Source organism: Delphinus delphis, chromosome 7, assembly GCF_949987515.2.
Source record: "Delphinus delphis chromosome 7, mDelDel1.2, whole genome shotgun sequence".
In the NCBI taxonomy this organism is placed as follows: Eukaryota; Metazoa; Chordata; class Mammalia; order Artiodactyla; family Delphinidae; genus Delphinus; species Delphinus delphis.
This window is the reverse complement of record NC_082689.1, coordinates 2,348,355-2,374,962: the sequence shown is the minus strand read 5'-3', so window position 1 is coordinate 2,374,962 and position 26,608 is coordinate 2,348,355. Positions and strand designations below refer to the sequence as shown.

The following is a 26,608-nucleotide window of genomic DNA, read 5'->3' as shown; positions in this document are numbered from 1 at the left end:
TGTGAAACATACCAAGTGAGGGCACGTGATCGCACAGAAGTGCTGGGACACCCAGTAATGAAAGGGAGACGATAATTCTGAAAAGAATTCTAAGTGGATAATATCAAATGGCACAGTGTGCTCTGTGCAGAGAAAGAACCCAGCAGGCACCAAAGAGCAGGAAGGGGTCGCTGCTGTGGGTGGACACGGCTCTCTCCCCTTTGAGCCTGTGGTCTTGCAGGGACCCGAGCACCGGGAGAGGTGTGGGGTTAGTGCCGTCCTGGTGAGATCAGTGACCAGGGCTCCACTGGACTGAGTGGAGGTGGAGGGGTCAGAAGTGGATGCCCTGTTGCTAGGGTGACCGTCCCTGCCCATATCCCCAGGACCGTCTTGGTTCACTCCTGTTCTCCAAGCCTGATCAGTGACAGTGCCTCTGTCATTCTTGAAAGTGTCTCACTTTAGCCGATGCGCCTTGTGGTCGTCCTCTCCAGCACGCACACGCGTGCATGCGCGCGCACGCACACACACACACACACACACACACACGCGCGCGCACGCGCATACACACACACACACACACACCCATGCACACAGCCTCCTGCCGGGGATGCCGAGCCCTTCTCCAATGCTGGGAAGGGGATGTACATTAGAATTGTTTGTAGATTTTTCTACAATACTCCGTCCTCTCTCTGCCCTGCTGCCCCCTCCCCATTCCAGTGTGCCCAGCTAGGGAGGCGTGTGCTGAAAATCACTCCCCCGCCATCCTGATGTGCTGCCTCCAACCCCCGAAACCAGGGACCTGGCGTCAAGCCGGGGCGTCATCCTGAGTTAAGCCCCGGTCCCTGGGCTGTGGACATCACAGCTGTGCAGACCGGGGCCCCTGGTCAGGCCGCACTGGTGGGAAGCATGCTGGACATGTGGAGGGGAGGCGGGGGGGGTGGTCAGGAAGGGCTTCCTAGGGCTGGCAGCCCTGAACCAGGCACCCCAAGACCAGAGGACACGCCACTCCCCACAAGGGAGGAGCAGCGATCTTTCTCGGGGCTCTCGTTTGCGGTTCACCTGCTCATGGCCGTGCAGGTCTCCATGTTGGAGATCCAGACGGGGTGAAGGGAGGCCACCAGGTGGGGAGTGACTCAAGGAGGGGAGGGAGGGAAGCCCCCGTATGCCCAGTGGGCAGAGAAGGACCTCGGACAGAACCCTGGGGCTGCTGACACATTCAGGCAGGGAAAGCAAAGGGGCGTAACTGTTGCTGTCGTTATTACTGTTGAGCGAGTGGTGGGCGCTCACCCGTCCAGCCAGCAAGCCCTGTGCACTCACATGGTCTAATGGGGGTCATAGAGAGCAGTCAGCGCCCCTTCACCCCTCACTCATCCGTTGATCCACTCACTCTCTCGTGCCCGTAGCCTGCCTCTACCGCAGGGAGGAGTGCGGTGGCTCATACCTGGGCTGGGTTTGGAGGATGTGCCCAGCTGGCGTGGGGTCGCTGCCCCCGAGCTGGGACGGGCTCACCTCCCTGGCTGCGAGCTCTCTGCCCCGCCTCCGCTCAGTTCCATTCAGCAAGTCCGTTCTGAGCACCACCTGTGCCTGCAGTTCTGTGCAAGTCCCAGCGGGAGTTATGTGTCTGCACTTGCTTGTGTGAAGGGTGCTTTCTGGGGAGCTGCTCAGCCTTCAGATGGGGACACTGGGCATCACAGGGCTGGAGGGAGGAGACGGTGCCCACCTGAGTGCACTTGGGCTTCCCGTCCACACGCACCACAGGCCTCACACCACCCCCACGAGTCAGGTAATGCCCTTCTCTGTCTCTCTTGTCTCTCTGTCTCGTCTCTCTCTCTCTCTCACTGTCTTGTTCAGAGAGGCACACAGAGGCAGGATTTAAGTTCAGGCGCCTCTGGCTCTGAGCCCCTGTCCACACCCCGGGCCCTGCTTTCCTCCTCCTCCCGAGGGCTCTCGCCTTCCTCTCCCAGCAGCCCAGTTGCTCTGAGCCCAGGGCACCACGTGGGACAAACTGGCCAGCTCTGTGTTCTCCTGAAAGTACTGAAGCCCCGGCCCTTCTGCATCAGCACTGCTGCCCACCTGCACTGACTGGCTTTCTCCAAACTGCCGGGACCTGAAATTAGGCGGCGGCTGGAAAACAGATTAGGGCTTTGTTCCACTTTTGTGCTGTGGCCCAAACAGAAATGCAGAAGCCGTGTGTCCCTCCCTGTGCCAGGGTGCCCGGCCTCACAAGACAGACAGCGCTCAGAAGCATGTGTAAATTTAATTTGGGTGAGCGATGACTCCTGTTATTATCGTTTCGGAGCCCCTTGGCCCAGCTCTGATTGGCCTCGGGGCAGCGGCCACCAACACCCAGCTCAGCTTCCTCCCTGCTCTGGCCTCTTGGCCCAGGAGTTAATGATCTGTAAAAGCACTTGAATTCATGAGGAGAACTCCTTGGGAGGAGCGGATTTGTCTGTAACTCACGGATTCATTTTGTTCCATGTGAGGGACCTTTCAGGGAACAAATCTGCTTGGATCACTGAGAAGTGATAACTCAGTCTTAAGCACTCTCCAAGGACAGAGCTGCTTTTAACAAAGTGGAAGGATGCTTCCTGAGGGGCTCTGCAGAAACCCAGGGCAGTCCCAGCTGCTGAGAGCCGGGGCCGCGGGGGGACAGGTAGACTGGTCCAGGTGCGCTCCCAGGGGACACACATCCTAGGGCATCTGGGTTTGACAGTGGAAGCTCCTGTGCGATGGGCCCAGGGCATCGTCCTGTGAGGCCCGAGGATCAGAACCTGAGACGTTCGTCGGTCGCAGCTGCCTGGCGTGCACAGGGCTGCCCCGTCCTCAGAGCTTGAGTCCGAGAGTGTTCAGACAGGGCTGGACGCCCTCTGCTCAGCATGGCCCCAGGGGACTCAGGGAAGGGGCGGTTTGGGGCGAAATGGACGTGAACATTTCTTTGATGATTCTTTCCCTCCAGCATCCATGTTTTCTGCTAATTCTAGAGACCTCAGCAAGGCTGTTGCGTTTCTGGGGCTCCATTTTCTGCCTGTGGTGCCTGATGTCCCTTGGAGGAGAGTGTGGCATTTGTGCAAATCCTGTCTTACTGGGAAGACAGGGCTGGGGACTGTCCCCCCCGACCACTGAAGTCACCCTGTGGCCTGTCCTCACCCAGAAGCGGGGACCTGTGAGCACAGGTGGGGCGGCAGGCTCATGGGAGTGCAGACGGTGGGGTTGCCACGTCACTCGTCTTAACTTCTCTGCGGATGTAAAATCCACCTCACGCTCCCGTCTCCAGCTGCTCTCGGAGGAGCTGGGCTGGCTTTTCTCGCATTAAATGGGAGAAATAGAGAGAGAAAAGCGGAAGTGCAGGGACAGGAGACACAGGAGGAGTGATGGCCAGACCATCCTTCACCGCTCACCAGCTTTTAATTCCAGCAGAAAGAAGAAGATTGGGATTTTGAAGACAGATCAGGGAAAACATTCAGCACTTGAGCAGAAGAGTTTTCTAGAAGTCTGGCCACAGAGGAACTCTGACGCCCGGGGGGAGGTGGGTCAGATGCACCCCAGCTCCTGGGGTGTCCAGAGGGGACCGGATGGGTTTTTTTTGGGGGGGTGCGGTCTCTGCCTTGTGGAGTGGGAGGTGGCTCTCAGGAATGGAAAGCTGAAGGGCTGTGTTTTTACTGGTTTCCCAGCTGTAAGATGTACGGAACTGGCTTTTCTCTCCTTTTGCATCTGCAAGACGTCAGTAATCGATGACCGATCAGAGTTGCTCTGTGAAGCCAAGGGTCCGTGGGCAGCATGTCTGGCTTCAGTCCACCTGGACCCACAACTTTAAGTGCGAGTCGCCTCCCCTCCGGTCCCCCGGTGTTTATCTGGGTTCCTTCTAGCCTCCTTCCCTTCGGAAATATTCCGGTTAAACCAGCCTCCTCCCCAAGAAGGCAGTGCGTGTACTCACAGCATTGAGCATCTTCTGGGGAGAGTGAGCGTTCCACAGCTTTAACCAGGTCTTAAAACAGATTTGTCAGATGCCAGCTGTGCCCCCGCGGGGACGTGCGAGTGAGCTCTCAGCTGTCCCCAAGATTCTCAAAAATCACCAGACCCCCAGGGCCGTGGAGACCTCCAGCCACTTCCACCTGGGAGAAGTGAGGTCCAGCTTGGGGACAAGACGTGACCAAGGTCACTCAGATAGCAGGTGGCAAAGGGGAGACAGGAGGGGTTAGCGGGGCCTGATGGGACCTTCCTTTGCGAAGCAGCCTGAGCCCTGAGGCAAGTCCCAACACTTCGGCTCTGCAACTCCTCTTGGGGTAGGCTGCCCTGCCTGTTTACAGATGATGGCTGAGATGAAGGGTCCCAGGGTCAGACCGACTCAACCCTGTGTCGGCAGAGCTGGACCGAGATGGGCCTCCCCGCAGGGCCTGGGGGTTGCGGGAGCTGCTGGAGGGTGGATGGGAAACGCCCTCCCTGCAGGCAGCTCCCACTCCAGGAGGAGGGGTCCAGGACCTGCGCTGAGCACACTCAGTTCCCCTTCCACCATCCACCAGTCGCGCCACTTCACCTCCCCTGGGCGGGGTGGGTAAGGAGGCAGAGGGGCCACGGGGTCACCACTGAGTGTCATCTGTGGAAGAAGACATGGCAGAGTGTAGACTACACACGCAGACGCGTCCCTGGCATGCTCAGGGTTTGGGGTCAGCTTCTCGTGCCTTCAGTGCTCAGACCCTCCCAAACGGGGGAGATGGGGCGGAGCTGTGCCGCCTCCTGCTCGGGGTCCCTGCTGCCTGGTCCTGAGGGTCCCCACCTTACTCTCAGGCTGTCTTTGGCGCTGGAGGGGCCCCTCCTCCGGGCGTGGTCCACTCTTCCCGACCTCCCTCCCAGTGCCCACGGGGTGACCCGCCAAGGCCCTGATACGTGCTGCCTGGTTCAGCCAGTTTTATTTAATCCAGGCAAAGTGGCAGAGGATGAAAAGCTGGCCTCTCACGCGTTTCTTGTGCACGTTTGACCAAGGAAAGAAAACAGCCCAGGAATTTTATTTATCACTCTGCCCCTATGGCTACGCAGTGTCCTCAGTGTCTGCTGTGTCAGCCCACAGCCCAGCAGAGGACGTCTGGGTCTGGGGACTGTACCTTTCCGATGTCCTGTGGGTTGGCGCCAGTCAGCAGGTGAGATTGCGTTTGATGATCTTGAGGGTGATGATGAGAATTCGCCCTTGAGATCTCCGAGAATCCTGCAAACCAGATGGTAAATGCCGCGTGGCCCTGGGGAGGTGGGGTGGGGGGATATTACTGAACACTGTAGGGTCATTGCCTAAAGGGATCCAAGGTAGTTTTTACATTTTAAAAGTATGTTTGTAATTTTAATTTGCAGTCTTAACTTATAAAAGCTAATGGTTTTCCTGCTAAGATGTAAACGTGCTGTGAACTTTATTCTAAAGACCGACAGCACGGCTCCCATGCCTTCCTGCCTGCCTAGACCCTCTCCTGGGATCTGAGTCCCCAGCTTCTAGTGAAATGACATTAAGCCCTGAACCCCTGTAAACATCCAAGGACACAGCTTTACTTAGTGTTAATCATGCCTTCAACTCAACAATTAAACTTCCCGAAACTCAAACTAAACTATATTGGTGGGGAGAGTGGTTTCCTTCCACATCTTTCTGGTTCACTAAATAGCTTCGCTTTTGCTTCTCTAGTCCACAGTACAAGGTATGAGGGAGAATCCAAGCTCCTTCCCAGAGATGCCATAGTGCTGCTGGTGCTCTGAAGATGAGCACAGTGTACACGGTAATCCCTCACCCAGCCCTGAGTTCACCTCGCTCAGAATGTGAGAGAGCCAACTTTTAGGCTGTTTTCTGGAGCCAGGGGGATGTTGGGTGTGTGTACGGCACCCAGGCTGCCATTTTGTGTGCAGTTCTGGGTGACGCCCATGAGCTGAACAGGGTGAGCGGGCTGGGAGGCGAGGTGGGGGCAGTGGAAGAGTCATGCGTCTGGTCAGTGGGAACCCTCTTTTCAGCACAGAGCCCCACCAGCAGGAGAAGCTTCCCCGTGAGGGATGTCCCGAGCCAGTCTCCCAGCCACACCTTCTGGTCCTGGAAGTGAAGTGACCAAGGTGACTTCCGGGAAAGAGAAGGAGAGGCATTTGTCCAGGCAGCCCTGAAAGACCAAATTTGGAGTAAACGCATTCGCAATGTCCAAGAACATGCTTGGACGAGGACGACACCCCAGGGCAGCGGTGCCAAGAGGACTTCAGTGAAAGGCCAGCTCACGCGAGCCCTGGGGAGCCTTCTTCTGAGCTCAGCGAGGACCCTTCACAAAACCCTGGGGCATCGAGCTGCGGGTCCCTCCAGCACGACGAGCCTCCTGACGTCACTGTCCCAGCGGAAACTTCACGCCAAGGACACCTGCCGCTGTCCTGAGAACCAGGTGGCCCGTCGCTTGGAGAGAGGAGAGGAGAGCAGGGGCGGCACCTCGAAGCCGAGTAATAACTCACCTCACCACCTTTGCACCGCCACATCATCTCAATAAAACAGGGTGTGAGCTGGTGAGCGAGACCCCGTTGCTACCAAGTTAACGTGGATTCACGTCGTTGTGCTCACCTTGGTGTTCTGCCCTTATGGCTGACCTTAATGACCGTTTCTTTTTAAAGTTAAGTTCTTTCACACATTCATTCAGTATCTGGCTGTCTGCACCTTTTCCCCCAAAATACCGAGCTTCCCCAGCCATGATTCTGCTGCCTGTCAACCTTCAGGACTCTGATGCCCACATTTGGAGAAGGTAGTGTCATCAGATGATCAGATGGCTTCCCGAGTGATCATCTACGACCTACTTTTTGTGTTTTGGACAAACCTTTGCTCAAAAACCTTGCCTTGGCCCGTGGGGCCGACTCAGCGGCACCACCAACGCTTGGCCCTCCCCTTCCCCCTCCCCGGACCCTGTGGTTGGGCAGGGTGACTGGTGCCAGCAGTGAGCTTCAGGAGGAAGTGGCAGCAGCATCTCCAGGAGGAAGTGGGGGACACTTCAGTCTGTCTTCCACTGCCCGAGTGGCTGGAAGGCCACATGCCCGCAAAGGCGCAGCTACAAGACGGTGGAGACCCTGCCAGCCCGAGTCCTGAGTGCCCTGTGGAGCCGGGCCCCAGCCGGCCTGGATGAGCAGAAACAGCAGAGCAGGGACCACACGTCGCCCCGGGAGAGGCGGGATCTTGTCTGCAGTTGCAGCCTCGCTACCGTTGCTCCCACTGCACCGGCCCTGTGATGAGAGGGAAGACAGTCTGACACCGCAGAGGTCTCTCTCGTGTCCTGGAGCCTCAGACACGGTTACTCTGCTTGCGAAATGGGTGTGCGCGTTGGGAAAACTGTCTAAACTAAGTTGTTTCAGATTCATCTGGGGAGAAGCTCAATTTCTAAAGGCACTTTTCACTGAAGTTTTTAACATATAAAACTATTTCAGAGCGTGACCCTGGCTTCATTTATTTGTTTACCGAGCATGAGCCTCTATACCCCAGATTTCCTTGAAGTAACTCCTGTTAGATGTGGAAAGCGTTTGGGTGGTTCTGTGCCTCCCCTAAGCGTTATTCGAATTCTTATCTTTGGTTCAAGGTGTGTTTGCTGATTTTCAGAGTCCTGCCTCCGCTTGGGGTTTTGTGAAAGCTTCCTTCTGTCTGTTAACTTTCCTCCTCTGTATGTGCCTCCAGAGTTGTGTCTTATTTTAAAGTGGATTCAACCTGAATTCCTTAAAACTACACAGAACATCTGTATCTCATCTATTTATTGACGAAGCTTGATTAAAGAGCGTCTAGAGGGGAAGGTGGATTGCTGGATCTACGATTTAGAGTAGCTGCCGATCCCTCTGTAAACATCGACATCAACACGGCTTTCCACATTCATGGGTCTGTCTCGGCAAAAGAAATTACTATAGGATGCTAAGCTGGAGAGTCCAAATGGTAAATAAATGCATTAAAAATGGGCAGATTATGCAAAAGGGTGATTCCCGCTCAAGGAGTGTAGCCTTTGATTTGGTCAGAAATGTGATAGCAAATATTCAGACTTCAGCTACCCTGCTTTGGTCATAACTCCAAGGTCTCATCCCCTGTCTCTGGGTCTTAGCGCTGTTATCTTTCTAATTAAAGTAGTCGTTTCCGGCTTTCAAACTCAGGAGTTGCAATCAATGCAGAAATACAGGGGGATACTTGGGAGATACACAGCTCTGCTTGTCACGTGGGCATCTGTGATTTGCACGACTGACTGTCAGGCTGATTGTTCCAGAAAGGAAGAAACGGGAAGTCTTGGCACTTGAGTGATGGAGAACGTTCTTTTAAGAAGAGGGAGTCCTGTCCACCTTGGGCAGGTTCCAGGGTGCAAAGAGGCTCTTCTGCATCTGCTCTCCAGTGCCCAGCCATCCCCAGAACTCCTGGGGCCGTGGAGCTGCACTGAGCGGTCACGCCCAGGAGAGCAGCAGGGTCTGATCGAACTCTGCCCCGAATTCACGCCGACTTCTGTGCGACGGGCCCGTTTGGACCAATGTGACTGCGTGACCTCTACCCCCAAACTGTGAATTCAGTAGTTAACGACTGCAGCAAACTCAGGACAGAGGTGACCTCCTTAGAGAAGAGGCTGCGGCGTCGTGCGTAGGAGTGTTTGTACGTTATATTCGTACGTGTGTATGTGGTACGTGTATATACACACGTATAGGGGATATGATGGCATGTGTGTATACACACGAATACACATACTATCCAAGTAGCAAAGGCCTGAAGCCCGTCGGCCCTGCTCCACCCCATCCGCCACGCCTGCCCGGGTCTACAGCAGAGCTCCACGCACGCTGTGCGCGCGACAGATACTAGTTGGTGAGCGGCCGCATTTCAAAGAAAACTCTGTTTGTATTTGGACGTAAAGTCAGGCTACTTGAGTCGCTCAGCCTGCAGTGCACAGGGAAGCCAGAACGTGTGACATGGAACAGGATTCCGTCCCTCGAGTGCCAGTGGCCTCATTTGTAACGCCCCCGTGGATTTCTCAGCGCAAGGTGAGCATCTGTTACGTGCCAGGTGCTCACTCACCTGGGGCAGGTAGAACCAGCCCACTTTACAGACAGGGGAGACAGGACCAGTCTGCAGGCTCAGCGATGCTGGGCAGCACCGCCTTTGCAGGACGTCCCGGTGTCAGGCCTGGTCACAGCCCTGGGGCAGAGGTCAGCGCCTCCCTGTCCGGGCATCCAGGCAGGGGCTTTGTTGGCTCTCAGATGCTGTGCTCCGGCAGCCCCCAGCTTAGGAGGGGTCTCCGAAGAGCCAAGTGGTTCCATGAAGCCTGTAGAAAAGAGGGGGCACATGGTGTTACCGCACAATCTAGGACGTGGGGTCCCACTGAGGTTTGCTTCCAGAAATCCACATACACACACGGGCGGTCACTTCTCATTCATGCCATCTTCTGTGGCTGCGTGGGAAAATACAGAATAATTCAGGGTGTTCTTTTTTTCCTACTCAAAAATATTTTGAAAACACAATACATTCCGTAAGATTTATTTGAGTCTGCTATAATTTATTTGAGTCTGCTGTAATTTATAAATGTGGGATTTCAATCCAGGAAATTTGAACTTTTAAAAATTGAGCAATAATGAAAGTATTTCTGTATCTCTGTACTTGGCCCTGGGGGCCGAGAGCCATCTGGGATGAGGGCGTGACTCAAAACTCTCGCGTGGAAGCCAAGGCCGAGAAGGCCTCTGAGAGTACCAGTCCCCCAAGACCTGCCCTTCCCAGACTGGACTGCTCAGTCCCCAGGGTCAGTCGGCACGGGGGCGTTACCAGTGGGCTGATAAGAGTCTCGTACTAAGTGAAGTAAGACAGAGAAAGGAAAATATTATGTGATATCACTTATATGTGGAATCTAAAACAAATGAGACAAATGAACTTATTTACAAAACAGAAACAGACTCACAGACACAGAAAACAAAATTACGGTTACCAAAGGGGGAAGCAGGGTCGGGGAGGAGGGATAAATTAGGAGCTTGGGATTGACAGATACGCACTACTATGTATAAAATAGATCAACAAGGACCTACTGCACAGCACGAGGAATGATATTCAGTATCTTGTAATAACCTATAATGGAAAAGAATCTGAAAAACAGTAGATATAATATAAAGAATATATATATATATGTGTATTACTGGATCACCAGTTCGCTGTATACCAGAAACTAACAGAACATTGTAAATCCACTGTATGTCAATTAAAAAGAACAGTCTATCGCCCACATGCACAGGTCCTTTTAGGTTCAGTGCAGACAAAGGAGCCCCTAGGTTTGTGTATTGCGAAATTAGAAGTTTGAATCTCAGAAGCAAATGGTTGGGAATTACAGCTCTTTGTTGGAAGGAGAGTGATGGATGCCTTCTTTAGGAGGAAATAGCTAACGCTTTTTCCAGAGGCGACACCAACTCCAGGTGCTTTGAAGATCAGCAGGGTAACACTGACCTTATCCGGTGGATGGGGACCCCTGGTTGACCCTCTCCGGCTGACAGCAGACCCCCCTGTTAATGCCCCTGGGACCCCACTCCCTCTACCAGCAGCTGGAGCATCTGTACGAGATTCATCACAGACTTCCCTCGGGGCTGGCTGGCGTGAACTTGACTTCTGTTTCTGTGTCTGCTGCCCCTGGGGCTTGAGGGCTCCCAGGTGTCATCTGGGGGTAAGAGGAGAGTCCATCAGATGTCCTTCCCCTGGCAGGCCTACGGGGTGAGCGAGCGAGGGTGTCGGCTTCACCCACCAGCAGGAGGCCATGTCTGTGAGCAGCGCGTGGAAGCCCAGCGAGAAGACACACGGGAGCCACAGGCCGGGGGGTCGCCCTCTCGCTGGGGCTGGGAGCTGGCGGACAGGGCCTGCGGGCTGCCTGGGAGGGGTGGCCGGTCTAGGAACCCCGAGTTCTCTCTGCGTTTGCCCTGAGACACCTGCGCGCCTGTCCTGGGGCCCATCAGGTGTCTTTCGGTTGGAGTTAGTGGCCACAGGGGGCAGGGAGCAGGGCTGTGCAGGGGGGGCTGGATTCTTGCAAGCGCGAGAGGTGCCGTTTAGCAGCCGGGCTTGTTCGTGGACCGCTTGCCGTCTCTCTGCCATTTACCTGCTAAGTGGACCGTCCGTTCACTCCCCTTCCCCTTCAGCTCTCATCGGCCGTTAAACACGCACGTTCAGTTTTACTTCACCACGTGCCGGGGTGTTGACCGGTCCCCATGGAACCCACCCCAAGGCCACAGCACACACCTTTCCTCGGGACCCCGGGGCTGGCCTCTGCCGGGAGGGTCAGTGCTTTCCCACTGCAGCCCTGGCCGCTCACGGCCGCGTGGCCGGTCCGGCGGGGGGTCGCTCCCTCACCCCGTCCTGCTTCTATGAGCTAGTTTTACCCGAACCCCTGAGGCTCTTCCATGCTTGAGTGTGGGCTGGTCGATTTCTAAGTGCGATGTTTCCCAACAGAGATCGGTTTTACTCAGGTGGTCCTGAGGTTTGAGAATAGGAAATGGGCTAAAAGTAACTGAATCCAGAGCTTGGAAAGCAAAAGGTCTTGCCGAAGGGGTGGGTTAGCCCAGCCCGTGGCTGGTCTGCGGAAAGCTGGGGTATCCCTGTGCCTAGAAGGACATCCTCCTGCCAGGGCCCCCTGAGTGCTGTTGCTTTGTCCAAATCAATCCCATATCTCAAGAGGCTGCCAAAATCAGGGTTCCCAGAGATGGGCAGGACCGGGGATTGGGTCATAGTAGGATTCTTAGTAAGGTTTTTGCATTCTTCTGGATGTGCATACCTATATGCATAATATTTCAAAAGTAGCGTATTTTTTTTCTGGGTGGTCGGAAAAAGGAGGGCCCAATAAAATAGATTTAGGTGCAGTTATTTCTGTAAACCATTTTGCATTTTAAAAATTGCCTACTTTTCTGAGATTAATCGCGGAGCTAAAAGCTGGCAGTAGTCAGGCAGAGGTCATTGTCACCACCGATGCATTCCTAGAAACAGCGTTTCTATCCCCCATTTTTCGTCGTTCGTGGGAAATGTTCTTTTGCATTTTCCAGGCTGTGCCCCCCCGTAAGAGATGGGGTGGCACGCTCTGAAGACAGCGGGAGTCTGGGTTTCATTCCCAGCTCTCGCTCCTCTGCTCTGTGACCCCACTGCTTTGCAGCCTCTCCAGGCCTGGGTGTGTTTATGTTGAAGATGTGGAAATGAGGGCAGAATCCACATAGGAAGCCAGTTCCTGGCATGCTCACTGCCCTCCAGACGTGCAGAAGACTGCTCCCAGCCAGCCCAGCCCCCACTGTACTGGGCCTGCCCTCCCCAAGGTCACCTGCTGACCGCCCCCATGGCCATGTGCAGGTCCGAGCTCTCCCCTGCGATGCAGTCCTCCCGCCAGCATGGGGCGCTAGTGGCCAGCGCCACCAGCCTCTTTCAGATGGTCCACACTCAGCCTCCCCACCTTCCCTGAAAGTGTGGCCCTAAAGGCCTGCAACCCCCAGTTCTGCCCCCGACAGGAGGCACAGAGATGGAGAATGAGGCCCAGGTTTGGGATCCAGAGGCCTGGGTCCAAATCCTAGCAAAGCCAGGTACCCTCATTCCTTCCAAGGGGAGGGTCTTGCTCATAAGTCTGAAGCCCCCAACCCTCTTCTGGGGTTCCAAGCCACACATCCTGCTGAGTGAACTTAACCTTCATGGTGTCGTGAAAGCACTGACACCTCAGCCCGACCAGCACTAGTCTTATTTCCCCACGAAAGCGCCTTCTCTCGTGACCCCCATTTAGTCCCTGGGGTCACGACCCCTCCTGTTGCCCGAGCTGGACCCTCGGTCACCGCTCACCTCTTGCTGATTCTCCAGCGCTGCTGCGTCTCCCCAGGGTCCTCAGCCCTTTCCTCCTGGACCACAAGGGGGGCCTCCCCATCCTGGCATCCTTGGGGCCACCCCACCATTATCTCGGGAAAGCCCAGCTCACCGTGCCGTGCACTGCTTAGTACCCCTTTCATTGCCTCCCCACTGCTCTGTGGGTCCTGCCCATCTCTGCCCCCCCCAAAAGTTGCCTTCACCATTACCCCAAATCCTCACCTTCCTCCAGCCCACCTCGCGTGTGCCCGTGCACCCTCGCCTCTGCCCACGAGGCCCTTCCCCCTTCCCACCCAGGACCAGACTCCTTGAAGACCCAGCGCCAGCCCCTGATCCTGTGAAGAGCTCCCCAAAGCCCTGGAAACTTAATCGTCGTGTTCTCTGTGCTTTTATTATGTGCCTTTTAATACTTTTATGATAACATTTCTTATATTTTGCTATAATCATGGTATTTATATTTGTTTGTATTTTAAAGTAAAATAATTGTAGACCTTTACGTACCTGTATTATACCTTCATTAGAACACATTACATTTTTGTTGTGATAATGTATTTTATTGTCCGTCCCCAAGGGAACTATGAACTGGTTGAGGACAGGGGAGCCTGTCCTCCTCATACTTACAGGCCAACATCCAGCAGGACGCCTGATGTCAGAAAACCTTCAGTGAGTGTCCTCTCGAGCTGGTGCTGCCGTCACTGGGACCCTTGTATCTTCAGAAACTCATTTGTCACATGTGCAGAGACATTTATTAACTCGGTGCCCCCAGGTTTGGACCCGAGTGAAGGGTGTTGTGGGCATGAAGTCGGTCGTGGGAGACGAGGGATTTCCAGCCCAGGGCTTAGCTGACCTGAGTTCTGCTGGTGACTCTGCACCTGCCTGGTGACTTGGGATACGTCACCCCCAACCCCAGGCCCCCATCTCCGAAATGATGTCATTGGATGGACCATCCTGAGAGGCACTTACTTCGTGCACCTCCAGCCTGAAATGGGGCGCCTGCAGTGTGACTGTTTACTCCACCCTCTAACACTCATGAGTTTCATTTGGAAGCTGAATGTAGTGACATCTGGAGAAATCATAATTCACCAGTTAAACTGGTTGCTGGGTTTGGAGGCCTGTGGGCCAGGAAGAGGCGGCATCCTCCTCGTCTCTGGTTACTCGGGACTGCTTGCCCTCACTGTCTCTGAAACGTGGGAGGACCCTTTGCAGCGTCGCGTGACTCATGGAGAAGAAATGGGACGGTCTCCCTCCGAGGCAGCGCTGAGGATGGGTCCGCGGGGACCCCTGGCCTTCCTGTCATAGCTCCCCTGGGAACTGAGCAGGGCTGGCCCTGGGGAGTCTCGGGCTGCCGGGGGTGGGCTCTGCAGGGCGGTCTCTCCAGGCAGTGACACTGGGAGGCACCGAGTAGGAGGAACCTGCCTGGACGCCCAGAGGCAAGCATGCCCCCTCCCCAGCCTGTTCTCAGGGCTACTTCCCCATGGCAGACAGGCCACTGCAGACATAGCCTGAGTCACTGAAGCCAAGCCCAAGCTGGGGCCGGGGAAGAGACAGAGAGAGAGAGAGGGAGGGGGAGAGAGCGCTGTTTCCACTTGTAAGTGGATCTGAGGTTCTTGGTCCCCTGGAGAAGCAAGGCCACCAGCTCCCCTGCAAGCCACCAGGGAGCCATAGGAAAGTCCTGGCATCGTAAACGCGGTCGTTCCGAAGAGGACTCCTCTTTCTCACACACGGCGGGCTGGCTGGGGTCAGACGTCTGCGTCGCGGAGCTTGGAGAGAGGGGCCACCTGTCCTCATCCTCCTTACCCTTCCACTGACCCCAGACCCTGAACAGGGCAGGGGCCCCTGGCAGGTGGCGTCTGCAAGCAGGGGGCTTGTCTGGGACACAGAGAGGGGGCAGAGAGCACAGGGGGCGTCGGTGGCTCCAGCACAGACGCGCACGGTCCCTCTGGAACCCACAGCCTGCGCCCGTGTCCGGGCAGCAGTCCTGAATGTCACACTCGAGCCGAACGCGCAGGTCCTGGAATCTTTTGACGTCCCCGCAGAGCCGAGAGGAGCAGGCGGTGCCTCAGGCATCCCCGCAGGGCAGCAGAAGCCCCTCCACCCGCTGGGGGTCCTGGGAGCTTTGTGGTATGGTGGGATACCTCCCACCCAGCCGTTCCCGGGAGAGCAGGACTGTCCAGAGGGATGGGCCAGCCCCCAGCAGAGCAGCTCCGGGTCTCAACTCTGGCCCCATTTGCCACCTCCTTGCCGCTCACTGGCCTAATGAGACGCACATGGCTGCAGCCTCTGTCCCACTCTTTAACAAAGGGCCCAGGGGCCTGTGAAGAGAGGCCAGAGTGTCCTGCCTTCCCAGCCGCTGCTTGGTTCAGGGACCGCTTACAGCCCCTTGAAGGGCAGGGACTCGCAGGGGGAGGGAAGGACCGGGCGAGGGAGGGAGGTGGGACAGCCGTCCAGAGGAACCTTGTAAAAACGTCACAACCTCACAAGCCCAGTGCTTTCTGCTTTACATTTGCTGGGAGAGGAAGCAGTTTGCCTTTTGTCTGTCCCTCCTTCACCCCACAGGGATATGTCCTTAAACTGCTCCTTTGAAAATCAAGTCGCAGTTAATAGAGTCCAGCCTACAGGAGGATGGCTCCGGGCTCCCTCCTGCTGTTCAAGGGTTTAGAGGTGGATTCCCAAATAGTCATTGGGACGGGGTCCGTTTTGTCGTTTGGCATTGCCAGTTCTCTACCCTTCTGACCCTTGGGGCTTCCAGGCCCGGTTCACAGCCAGGAGAGGTGCCCAGAGGCCACAGGCAGGGAGGGGGCCTGAACTGGGAGGACAGAGGGCCCCCATCTGCAGGGGCAGCTGGACCCCCGCCTCTCCGATGGCCCAGGTGAGGCTCGGCCGCTGGTCCCTAAGGGAGGGGGTCCTGTGTACATGCTTCCCGTTATCCAGGCCTGATTGGAGCTCGCTGCTCAGAGCTTCGCATTCTCTCCAACGAAAGCAAAACCGCTCTTCCCCGCGTCCCTGGACAAACGTTAGTCACAGAAACTGCCTTGGGGCAAGCGGCTCTGGGGAACGAGCTTTGTTCGGGCCACCCGCTGGCACTGCCCATCCCGGCCAGGCCAGCAGACGGCAGGCAGGGAGGCGTCCAGCGCCTGCCTGCACCCAGTGCCCCATGTTCTCTTCAAATCCCCTACCCAGAGGGAAGAAGAAAACCCGTCCAGCTGAGTGGGTGATCCTTCCAAGACTCCCTGCAGGGGCCGTCACTGGCACCCCTGCTGCCCACGCCTTCAGGTGGGTGACCATCGAGGTGCAGCCAGACGAGCTGGACACGGGTCAGCTGCTCAGCTGTGTCCACTGCGTGTCCCGGCTGCGCCCCGGCGGGTCTCCGCGTCTGGGGCTCTCAGGCAGGGTTGTAGCGGCTGGCACAGCCTCAGGGCCTGGCAGCCCGCGGGGGCCCCGCCCCCGGCAGGGAGCGTGATGAAGCTGGAATTCTTGTTTCTCCACCCAGCCGCGTGCCCCGGCAGTCACAGCCCATCGCAGCCGCAGTCCACGTCTCTGAACAGGGATGTGGATGACGTAGGCTGTGCACGATCCCCCACTTCTTCCTGCTCGGGGAGCATCTCCGGAGAACTGGGATTTTGCCAGCGTGCAGGTGCTGATTCCTCAGTTCCGGGCCAGACCTGCCGTCTGCATTTCTCACTGGCTTCCGTGTGTCGCTGACCCTGCTGGTCTCGAGGAGCGGAAGCTTAGAATGCACGGGAGTCCGAGTGCGTTACAGAGTGCGGGTGTTACAGGGAGCCTGGGGCTCCTGGTCACCTGCGTGACCTTCACCTCTGCTGTGTGTCTGACCACCTCATTGTAGCCCCTCTTGCAGCAGGTATTTATTGAGCACCTACTGTGTGCCAGGCACTGCTCCAGACCCTGGGGACCCAGCTGGGGAAGAATAGCGCCCTCTGCCCTCTTGGGACAGAAAGAGCGTTGACCACAGCATCTTACCTGCTTGTCTGGTTTGCGGTGGGGGCGATTGTTAGATCATTTGTTGCCATGCCTGCAGAGACAGAGCCCGAGCTACTTTTCATCTGATGGAAGACGTTTCCTAGTAGTGTTTCCCAGAAGCGGGACCTGATAGGTGTACTTCCTGAGGTCTTAAATACCTCATGTTTCTTTTCCTCCCCACGGGGTCCATGGGTTCTTGGGGAACAGAGCTCCAGGGACGCCGTTCTTCTCCACAGAAACTCTGGGCGTCCTGGGATTGCCAGTTAGCGGGTGGTATGAGCACAGGGGAAGGCACCCCAGTCTGGTTCTTTTTTGTTTCTTTTTATGTCTGGAAGCCTGTAGGAGGTTTTCTCTAGTCTTAGAATCCAGAACTTTGTGATGTGGCTCTGTTGCTTGTCTTGTTGGGTTTCCTTTCCAGAACTCGGTGTTCCTTTTAATCTGAAACCCTCGATCTTCCTTGAGCGTGGGGACTCTTCCGTCGGTATCTCTCCTGTGACCGCGTCCGCTTCCTCCTTTCCACATGCCTTGTCTTTTTGCTCAGATGCCGGGAGATTCCATCAGTCAGTCTCCAATTCATTAATTGTTTTTCATCAGTGTCTGTTTTGCTATTTTGTTTCTATTATTTAAAAAAATGTCTACTAATATTCTTTGTGTGATTTCCAAGAGCCCTTTTCCTGTCTCCTGGTTGTTCATGCTCTTTCAAAGCAGCATATTCTCATTTTATCCACACACACTCCTCTGGCTTCTCCCAAGATGATAATTTCCGCTGTTTTGAAGCTGGATCCCCATTCACTGGGCTGTCTGTGTGGTGCTCCGCTTGGCAGTTTCCCCACTGTGGTCCTCAGTCGTCTGATGCGAATCATCGTTTGTTTTTTACTCGTGTTTACGGCACATTTTGTTGGTGATACGAAGTTGGCTCTGTCCCTCCAAACCACACTCTTGGGAGCTGTGTTCAAACGGTCAGGAGGCTGTGGGCAGGCTCGGCCAGGGGACAGAGGGCCCCCGCTGAAAAACAGTGCAGGACAAATGCCCAAGAGGGAGGGGGGCTGGCCCGTGCAGAATGGGCGAGACCCCCCAGGGAAGGTGGCAGCTGTCAGCTCTCCACGCCCGGGTCCATCACTGCTCATTTACCCCTGGCACGTCCCACCCCAGCCCCTGCACAGTGTACCTGGGAGCCCAGGTGTCCAGGGTCTTTGTTTTAGGCGTAGTGAACGGGAGGAGGGGGCAGCAAGGGCAGCCTGACGGGGGGAGCCCCTTCAAGTGAGCTGGGCAGTGCCAGGGGCCTGTGGAGGCAGAGATGCTTCCACTTTTCATGCTGAAGGGGCAGTGAGGGCTGGCACGACGCCCTGGATGTCTGCTCTGCTGGGGACCGTGGCCACGCCCCCGGGCTGCTGTGAACATTTCCTGGTCTCCTGACCCTCGCCTTCTGCCCCCCAGTCTCCACTGGCAGAGCCTCAGGTGTGCACATGTGTGCGTGCGTGTGCTGTATCTGACCAGGAGACATTTCACATCTGTGATCCTCTCTCTCTACCCTTATTCCTCACCCTTCCCTTCTGGTTGCAGAGTCTTAGCTGCACTTCCTCTAAAAAAGCTGTCACTGTCTACCCTGAGCTCTAGTTGTTTATAAACATGTTACTCCTCCCCTGCTAGATTGCTCTGGGCTTTTTAAACAGCTAACAGCATTCCTGGCACATGAAAGGTGCTCAGTACATGTTGGAAAGATAGATGGGTAGATGGAAGGGTGGATGGGGGGATAGATGGCAGGGTGGATGGGGGATAGATGGAAGGATGGTGGGTGGATGGATGGTGGGTGAATAGAAAGAAGGAAGGGAGGCAGGGAGGAAGGATGGTGGGTGGATGGAGGGATAGATGGAAGGATGGTGGGTGGATGGATGGATGGGGGGGTGAATCAGTGAATGGATGGAAGGCCTTAAAATGAATGCTTCCCTCTTAAGCCCACCCCTGCCTCACTTTCTGGAGAACGTTGTTGGTGTGCCCCTCCCTGTGTCAGGCCCTAGGGATACAGATTTGAATAAGACTCTCGTTGCTTCTCAGTGCCCAGTGGTCGGTGTGGGTGAGAGAGGGGGACGGCCAGCCTCTCAGTCCTGCTGCTGCCTGGCCTCTCTGCCCGCCCCGCTTCCTGGCCGGGCAGACAGATGCAGCGTGAACTGTGTACAGGACACACGCACACGGTTTCAGGTGGCTCTCACACGCGGGAGGCTGTCGGGGCCCCAGATGTTTTTCATTTGTGGCTGAGAACGCCGCCCATGTCAGCAGACACAGCTGGGGTCAGGGTGACATCAAGGCGGTCGGCCCCGAAGGCTCTCGGTCAGAAAGACTAATGAACCTGCCGCTCGCTCCTGCCCAAGCCCTGGGCCCCGCAGGCATGTGGAGTGAACCCTGAAACCTGCGCTCCTGGGGGCGGCCCTGTCGTTTCTGGCTTTCCACGGATGATGCTGTATTTCCCCTCGGAGGGCTGGCGCGGCTCATATATCAAAACCTGCTGTAATTGTTTCCTCCCACTGAGGAAGGCTTCCATTTAGCTTTCTCTAGCTGCCCCCCTTATTAATTATCTAATTACAACCACATTCTCCAAGAGAGAGCAGCCTTTGACTTTCTGCCCAGGACCACTTAAAAAGGCTTACATATTCGGAGTGCTCTGGACTTGAAATAAAAGAAGCGCATGTGTGTTTCCACGCACTGGAGTTTGAGGGAAAATGTGTCTTTGCTTTTTTGCAGAGCTTTGTCTTGCGGCAGCAAAGGCTTCTAGAGTTCCCTGATCAGCTGGGCCTTTGTGTGGAGCTCAGGGTTCCACGGGGAGGGAGCGGGGGGCGCAGGAGGTCAAGGCACATACCTCGTGCTGCCCCTGCCCAGTGGCATCAGGCCACACCCCCCCGCCCCCCCCCCCCCACCGCCACACGCTGTAAATTTGGGATTGGCCGCAAGCTGGCTGGGTGTGCTGTAGAGCTGGGTCCTGCAGGACTGGGCAGTCAGCAGTCCACGGCCCCAGAACAGCAGGCGACAGGCCAGCAGCCGCCCCAGCCACGCGCTGCCTCCTTGGGGTGAGGTGAGGGGCCCACTGTGCTCACCCCCAGGGACCTTGCCAGCGCGTGCAGAGGTCCTTGGCCAGGTGCTTGTGCCCCGTGATATCCCCGGGGCCCTCCCGCCGTCCCCACTGCGGAGACGTACGACCTTGGCTTACGGGGCTGCGTCACTCACTCTGTAGTCTGGTGCTCGGACACCCTGGCCCGGATCTTCTCTCCGACACATTTTCTCTAGGACGCCTGTGGGCGCAGATGGCAGCCCGTGAGGTCCTGAGCTCCCTGCCCGCGGGGCCCGCCCGGCACACGCCCCTTCCCTCTGCGACATCACTTGGTCTTCCACCTCCCTGTCAGCAACAAGCTTCACTCCCCAGTGGGAAGGCAGGAGTGCTTCTGGTAGAGCGTGGCCTTTGTCACTTGCATTGGTTCCTGGGAGCCTCACTGGCCAGGTCCCGCGGGAGGTGGTGGACATGGGGGTGAGGGGCTCCGGAGACGGCGGCTGGAAGCTGGCCCCAGAGCGGCATTTTGATCGACCCACCTGCACTTTATGGACCAATTGCATGAGCTCCGGGGCTTTGTGGGGCTGGGATTCAACAGTTGTGTATCTTGATCGCACTGGAGGGGGCCAGAATCCACAGGTGATGAAATAGCCTGGCGCACGTGCACAGACACACACACACACACGCACCTGGGTACGACCTCCTCCCACCCCAACACACACGCACACACACACACACGCACCTGGGTACGACCTCCTTCCACCCCAACACACAGACACACAGACACACACACACGCCCCTGGGTACAACCTCCTCCCACCCCAACACACACACACATGCACACACACACACGCACCTGGGTACAACCTCCTCCCACCCCAACACACACACACACACACACGCACGCGCGTGCGAGTGAGGTGTGACTAAGCCCTCGTGCTGTGCCCAGGTCCCTCTTCTGTTTGTGACGCTTCACGAGACTAGTGCCAGGTGATACCAGTGGGGGAAACCAGGTGAGAGGTGCATGCGACCTCCCTGTACACTTTTGTTTTGTGTTGTCCGTGAATCTGTCGTTTTTTCAAAAGCACAGCTGTAGAAATTCATCCCCCTCTGACAGCTCCTGCCCAGCAGCCGTCCCATTTCTCTGCGTCCTCGCCCCCACCCCTCTGCAGCTGGCTCGGCTCACACCGCTGTCCTGAAGCCCCTGTAGCCGCCTCTCCCCAGCACCCCTTCCCCTTCCATGGTGGGCTGCTCTTCTCCATGGGAGCCCCACCAGGGAGCGGCTCACCCACGGGGTCAGCACTGCCCTGCCGGGCACCTTGGGGGGCAAGGCTTTGGTGGGCACAGCAGACAGGAGATCCGGCCCTCTGGGTCTGGGTGCAGCCAGAGAGGGTGGAGGTGGGGAGGGAGGGGGGGCTCCAGGCCTGGCCTGGGTCCCTGGGGGCAACGGCCTGCAGGTGCCCAGTGGCCCTGACTACTGGTCACCTGTGCAGCTTCTGCCAGGGCAGACAGGGAGCAGACGGGTGTCAGAGCGGCTCGCACGTGTCCCGTCCCGTCCGGGGGCTCCTGGATGAGGGCGGTCCCTGGACACCGAGAGATGCGGTGGCTTCTCAACCTCCCTCTACCTTGTTTTCCAGACTGTCCCGCGGGGCTGAGCGCACGTGGAACTGGGGTGCATCCGAGTCTGTAACTTCTGAAACCCGAACGACCTCCGGGAAAGCCCCTCTCAGTGCTCCAGCACGGTGCCTAGACAAGGGCACAGCGACAGAGCCCGGACCGCACGGCCCCCTCCCCGAGACGGGCCCCGCAGAGGAAGTGGCGCGCACGGTCCTTCTTGCCGGTGACATGTTCATTGCCGTCCTCGCCACTGTTTGAGGGTGGGAACAGACCCAGGCCTGGGTTTTATTTTTTTATTTCTATGTTTTGAGGGGGCGGGGATTTATTATTTCTGAAAATCGCTGAATTCAGGAACACATTTACAAGGATTTTGGATTTGTATTTCCCTCTAAGTGCCTTTTTTTAGTGTATATTTTAAAAAATAAGCCAGAAATGCCTTCCTGTACAATTCTGTTTAAACTGGACCAAGGCTCTCAGAAAAAGAACCTCGTGCTCCCTTCCCACCCCCAAGCCCCTGCATGATTGTTTCAAGGAAGCCTGGAATTCTTCTCACTTCTCCCCTTTCTCTTTCTCCATGATTTGCTCAGCTAACCTTTTTTTTTTTTCTGTTTCAGTGTATATGTTGCTTATTTGTTTTATTTATTGAGATATTTGTAACAAGCTCAGTGACTGCAATGTGGCTGTGTATTCTGCTCCCTCCCAGGAACAATAAAGATGTCTTTGCAGTCCTGGTCCTCCGTCTCTTCTTTTCTCTACTTTGCAACACGAGAAAGGGCCTGAGAAAGTTGGAATGGGTTGCAAAAATAACTATCATTTCACTTTAAAGGGGACCGGAAAGGATGTGAGACATCTTATAGCATACATGATTGTAGAACTTTCTAGAAACTACCAACACTAATGCAGTTGGGTGTGTTAACAGACCCAGGCCTGGCAAAGCAGATGAGGTTGGCCTCAGCCCCTCTAGGTGCCCATCTTCTCACCTACCCACGCCCCAGGCTCAGTTGCTAGGGGTACGCTCTGCAGACCATTTCTTGTTCTTTAGATCAAGAGTCACCCATCCTGTGTCCCAGGCCTGCTCTTCAAGGTCAGTGCCAGCCAGTGCCAGCGCTGCGGAGCCTTCCCAGGTGGAATTCCTTACTCTCCCCAGACATGACATCCATGTCCTCCTTCACACTTCTCCCAGTGGGTTACAGTCTGCTCTGCATATGTCCAGTCCCCCTGATAGCATGAGCTCCACAGGCTCCATAGCCCTGTATACGCCACTGGGCCAGGTTAAGGCTGCAGCACTTGTATGTGCAGGTAAGGATGGAGCTCAAGAGCAGAAGTCCCAGAAAGGCCACAGTCCACAGTCCACATCCAAAAGGAGAAGCTGGCTGGGGTCTGGTCTAGGCGGGCAGGGAGGTGGTGCAGACACACTCCATGTGGGGCAGGAAGTCCCGCGCCCCACCTGCTGGCCTCCCTACTGTGTCTGTGGACTTCACTGGGGGTTGGGGAGTGGCTCCCAGGTTAAGGGCTTCCGGTGGGGGGAAATACAAGTCCATGGGTCACCACCTTGAGCCACCAGAGACATGTCTCCTGGGGGACAGCCGATACCTGGGGCTGCTGGGTGGAGCTGTCCACAGGTGAGAGGCCACACAGACCCCACCCAGCTCCCAGACGGGGTTCTGGAGAGTGGGGGCCTCTGACAGGGCTGTGGTGGCCCATGAGCCCTTGTGCCCCTCTCCTACTTCTGCTCCCAGGCCCACCGGAAAGGCAGGAGCTCCAGAAATACCAGCCTGTCCTCAACTTCCATCACCTGGCTGGCCCCTAGGAGTGACCGTGGTGCACCACCTGGAGGGGTCCCTGCAGCACAAGCTGTAGCACCCACTGCACACAACAAAAGCAGGCACAGGCGCGCGTGCGCGCGCACACACACACACACACACACACACACACACACACACACACACACACACACACACACACACACACCTGGACTGCTTGCTGAGACCTTGGGAAGAGCTGGGCAAGCTGCCGTCCTGGCAATGAGACTCCTGCCCTGTCCTGTGCTATCCCACAGGTCCTACAGAGGCCTTTGGAGGCCTTGAAGACTGCAAAGGCCATGGTCTCTCGCCATGGAGAGATTAAAAGAACACCAAATCATATCACCTAAAACTTACGGGTGGGGTGGCCAGAATTTCTTTCTCGATTTCCAAATTGCAAAATCCACGCTCCCTCCTCCCAGAGCTGGAACCAATGTCACCCTGCAGAGTGACCAGCCCCTGGGTCTCTACTGTGGGTGACCAGGCCCTATGAACCTCCCCCACCCAAGCCCAAGGCAGAGGGCTTGGCTAGGGGTGAGGCACAAGAGGTACCCATGCAGGTGACGCACGGCCCCCCTTGGGAGAGTCAGGGGACCCCCAGGCCAAAGTCCAAGGAAAGAACACAGGGCATATCTTGGGACCCGGGAAAACTCTACTCTTTGCCTCTGGATCCCCTTCCCCATCCAGACACAGACACGCTCAGAGGAAGTCCCACTTCCTCCAGGGCCCAGACCTTATAATGAGAATAGCCCTACCCCCCATTCCGCGGTTTTATATTCACTCTCTACGTATCATGCTGTCTTTGAACGCTCACCTAAATATGTCTCCCTCCCTCGACCTAGTCAGGTGAATTTTCTTCATAGACGTTAAAATTGTCACCCAGAAAGTTTCCGTGGAAATATGGAAAGGGGTAGCAATACGTACGTCACAGGAAGCATTTTCCAGAAGGAACAAGCCGTGTCCACCTGGGTCTCGGGGACTGACAAAGCCAAGAGTACAATTCTAGGCAGGACCTGAACACACGTCGCAGAAGAGACATCGAATAAAACGCTTACATTTCTGGGTTCCACCTCAAAACAGCTGGATGAGGGCCTCGAGGCTGCCTGTTCTCCCACAGCTGCTTCATGTCTGGTGTAAGGAACAGAGCCCACTGCACCAACGCCCCCATGGCTGAAGGTAAACGCCATCATTAGTGTTTGAGGATTCTCCTCCGGAAGTGACACGGCCAAGCGTTTGTATCTCAGATAACACACTCACCTGGATGTTGTCTGCCTTTTCCTTAGAGGGAGCACACACATTCCATTCACAGTTTACCTACTCACCAGCGGCTCTGGGTCCGTCTGCTTAAATATCCCTTTTGTTGCCATGCTCTCCACCTTGGACTGCGGCCCCAGAGTATCAGAACGTTACCCGCTCCTCTCCTTCCCCACCTGAAGGGGAGGTGGGAGGGCCCGACTGGGAGTCTTGAGAATTTCAGGTTGTCTTGATGCCGTGACCCACTGTGGCCCAGGCTTAGGGAGCAGTCGAGCTCTCTCTGCCTTATCTGGGGCATAGAAACGCGCGGAGCCCGAGCCCTGGGGGTTCTCAGCTTCCCTTCCCAGCCTGGAGACGGCTGCTCTGCCTTGGTTACCTCAGTGGTTACTTCATGGTGGGAGCTCAGGGGCAGGGAGGCTGGAGAGACACAGGTGGGGATGCGGGAGGATGGGAGACCGCAGAGGCCAGAGGTGCCTGTGGGGAGGGAAGAGTGGGCGGGCCCCAGGTTGAGAGTAGGGGAGCAGAGTTTCGGGGGGACGATGATGGTATTGAAAGTGGCTGGGGAGACAGAGGTGTGGAGACATGTGCCCCCCATGAAGAACACACCTTCCCCTCATACGTTCCTCGGGACGCCAGCGAAGATTCGGAGTATCTCAGCATTAGGTGGTTTCTTCATTAAGAGGTGACTCCCGCATTACAGGGACGTCTGGAGGCAGGGGCAGGTGCTAAGCTGGGCGCCCGCATGGGGAACGTGGTGGACGTCGACCCTGAGACTGTGGGGACACTGAGGGAAGGACAGGCCAGGCAGGCTGGGCCTCAGGAAGACATCTTGGAGAAGCAACCAAACGAGAAGACAAAGAAGCGAGCACGGAGACAAAGATCCTCAAAGTAGTAGAGCTGCGAGCGCTCGCGATAGTAGAAGCATCCACGTCCTGTCACCACGGAGCACCACGTTCTCCCCACCTGCCTTGGTCTCCCCGGCGACACCCCGGGGAACAGCAGTGCCTCCCTTGGGTGTCAGGACCGGGGAGGGGGGCACTCAGCACGTTTCCTGGCACCCAGTGAGCGTCAGAGTGGGAGCCGTGGTTTCTTTTCTTTTTTTTTTTCCGTATGCGGGCCTCTCACTGTTGTGGCCTCTCCCGTTGTGGAGCACAGGCTCCGGACGCGCAGGCTCAGCGGCCATGGCTCACGGGCCCAGCCGCTCCGCGGCATGTGGGATCTTCCCGGACCGGGGCACGAACCCGTGTCCCCTGCATCGGCAGGCGGACTCTCAACCACTGCGCCACCAGGGAAGCCCGGGAGCCATGGTTTCTGATCCCAGCGGGGAGGGGCTGCCCACTTCCCCTCTCTCCAGCTCGGTTTCTCCTTCTGTAAACTGTGCCGTGGACCAGTGACCTGTGACAGCCGTTCAGGTTTGTTATAGGTTCAGTTGTGTCCCCCAGTTCATATGTTGGAGTCCTAACCTCCTTTGAATGTGACCTTATTTGAAGTTAAGGTCTTTACAGAGGTCATCGAGTTACACTAAGGTCATTAGGGTGGGCTGCATCCCACATAACTGGTGTCCTTATCAGAAGAGAAGATTAGGGCATGAGCAGAGGGGCAACCATGAGGACACAGGGAGGAGACGGCCGTCTATGAGCGAAGGAGGGAGGCGGAGACAGATTCTCCCTCGTTGCCTCAGAAGGAACAGCCCTGCCAGTACCTTGATCTCAGCTTCCAGCCTCAGGCCCTGAGAGACACGACGTGTTTATTGTGTAGGCTTTGTCATCGCAGTCCTGGACAAGGCTGTAAGTTTCCTGCCCGTGTGTCTACTTTGAGAATAAAACAGAGAGAAATGAAGGCAGAAATGGAAGGAACTCATGGGGTTGGCATTCTTTCCCAAACTGCAAACGCATGGACGGCACAGTGGCAGGTTCCAACCAATCGCAGCCCTGGTCCCGGCTTCTCAGGTTGCAAGGAGGGAAGTAGGGGTGCAGCAGGAAGACAAAGGGGTCTGATGATGTCAGGGATGATGACCAGCTACTTGGACAGAAGTGTTGCTACCTGGTCTGCTTGGTGGCACTGACCGGAGAGGGAAATTACGTGTGGACACGGAGAAGAGGTGTCCCTCAGCCCCTCCCCGCCTGTGGGAGA

At 56.3% G+C, this 26,608-nt stretch overlaps 1 protein-coding gene across 1 annotated transcript in view; it reads left to right on the top strand.

Moving 5' to 3' along the window:
• TWIST2 (twist family bHLH transcription factor 2) overlaps positions 1 to 22,144 on the top strand; it is a 49,711-nt gene extending 27,567 nt beyond the window's left edge. Inside the window, exon 2 of the mRNA XM_060015449.1 lies at positions 21,440 to 22,144. The gene's annotated coding sequence lies outside the window, so the exon portion shown is untranslated. The remainder of the gene's footprint in view (positions 1 to 21,439) is intronic.
• Positions 22,145 to 26,608: the final 4,464 nt, after the last annotated feature.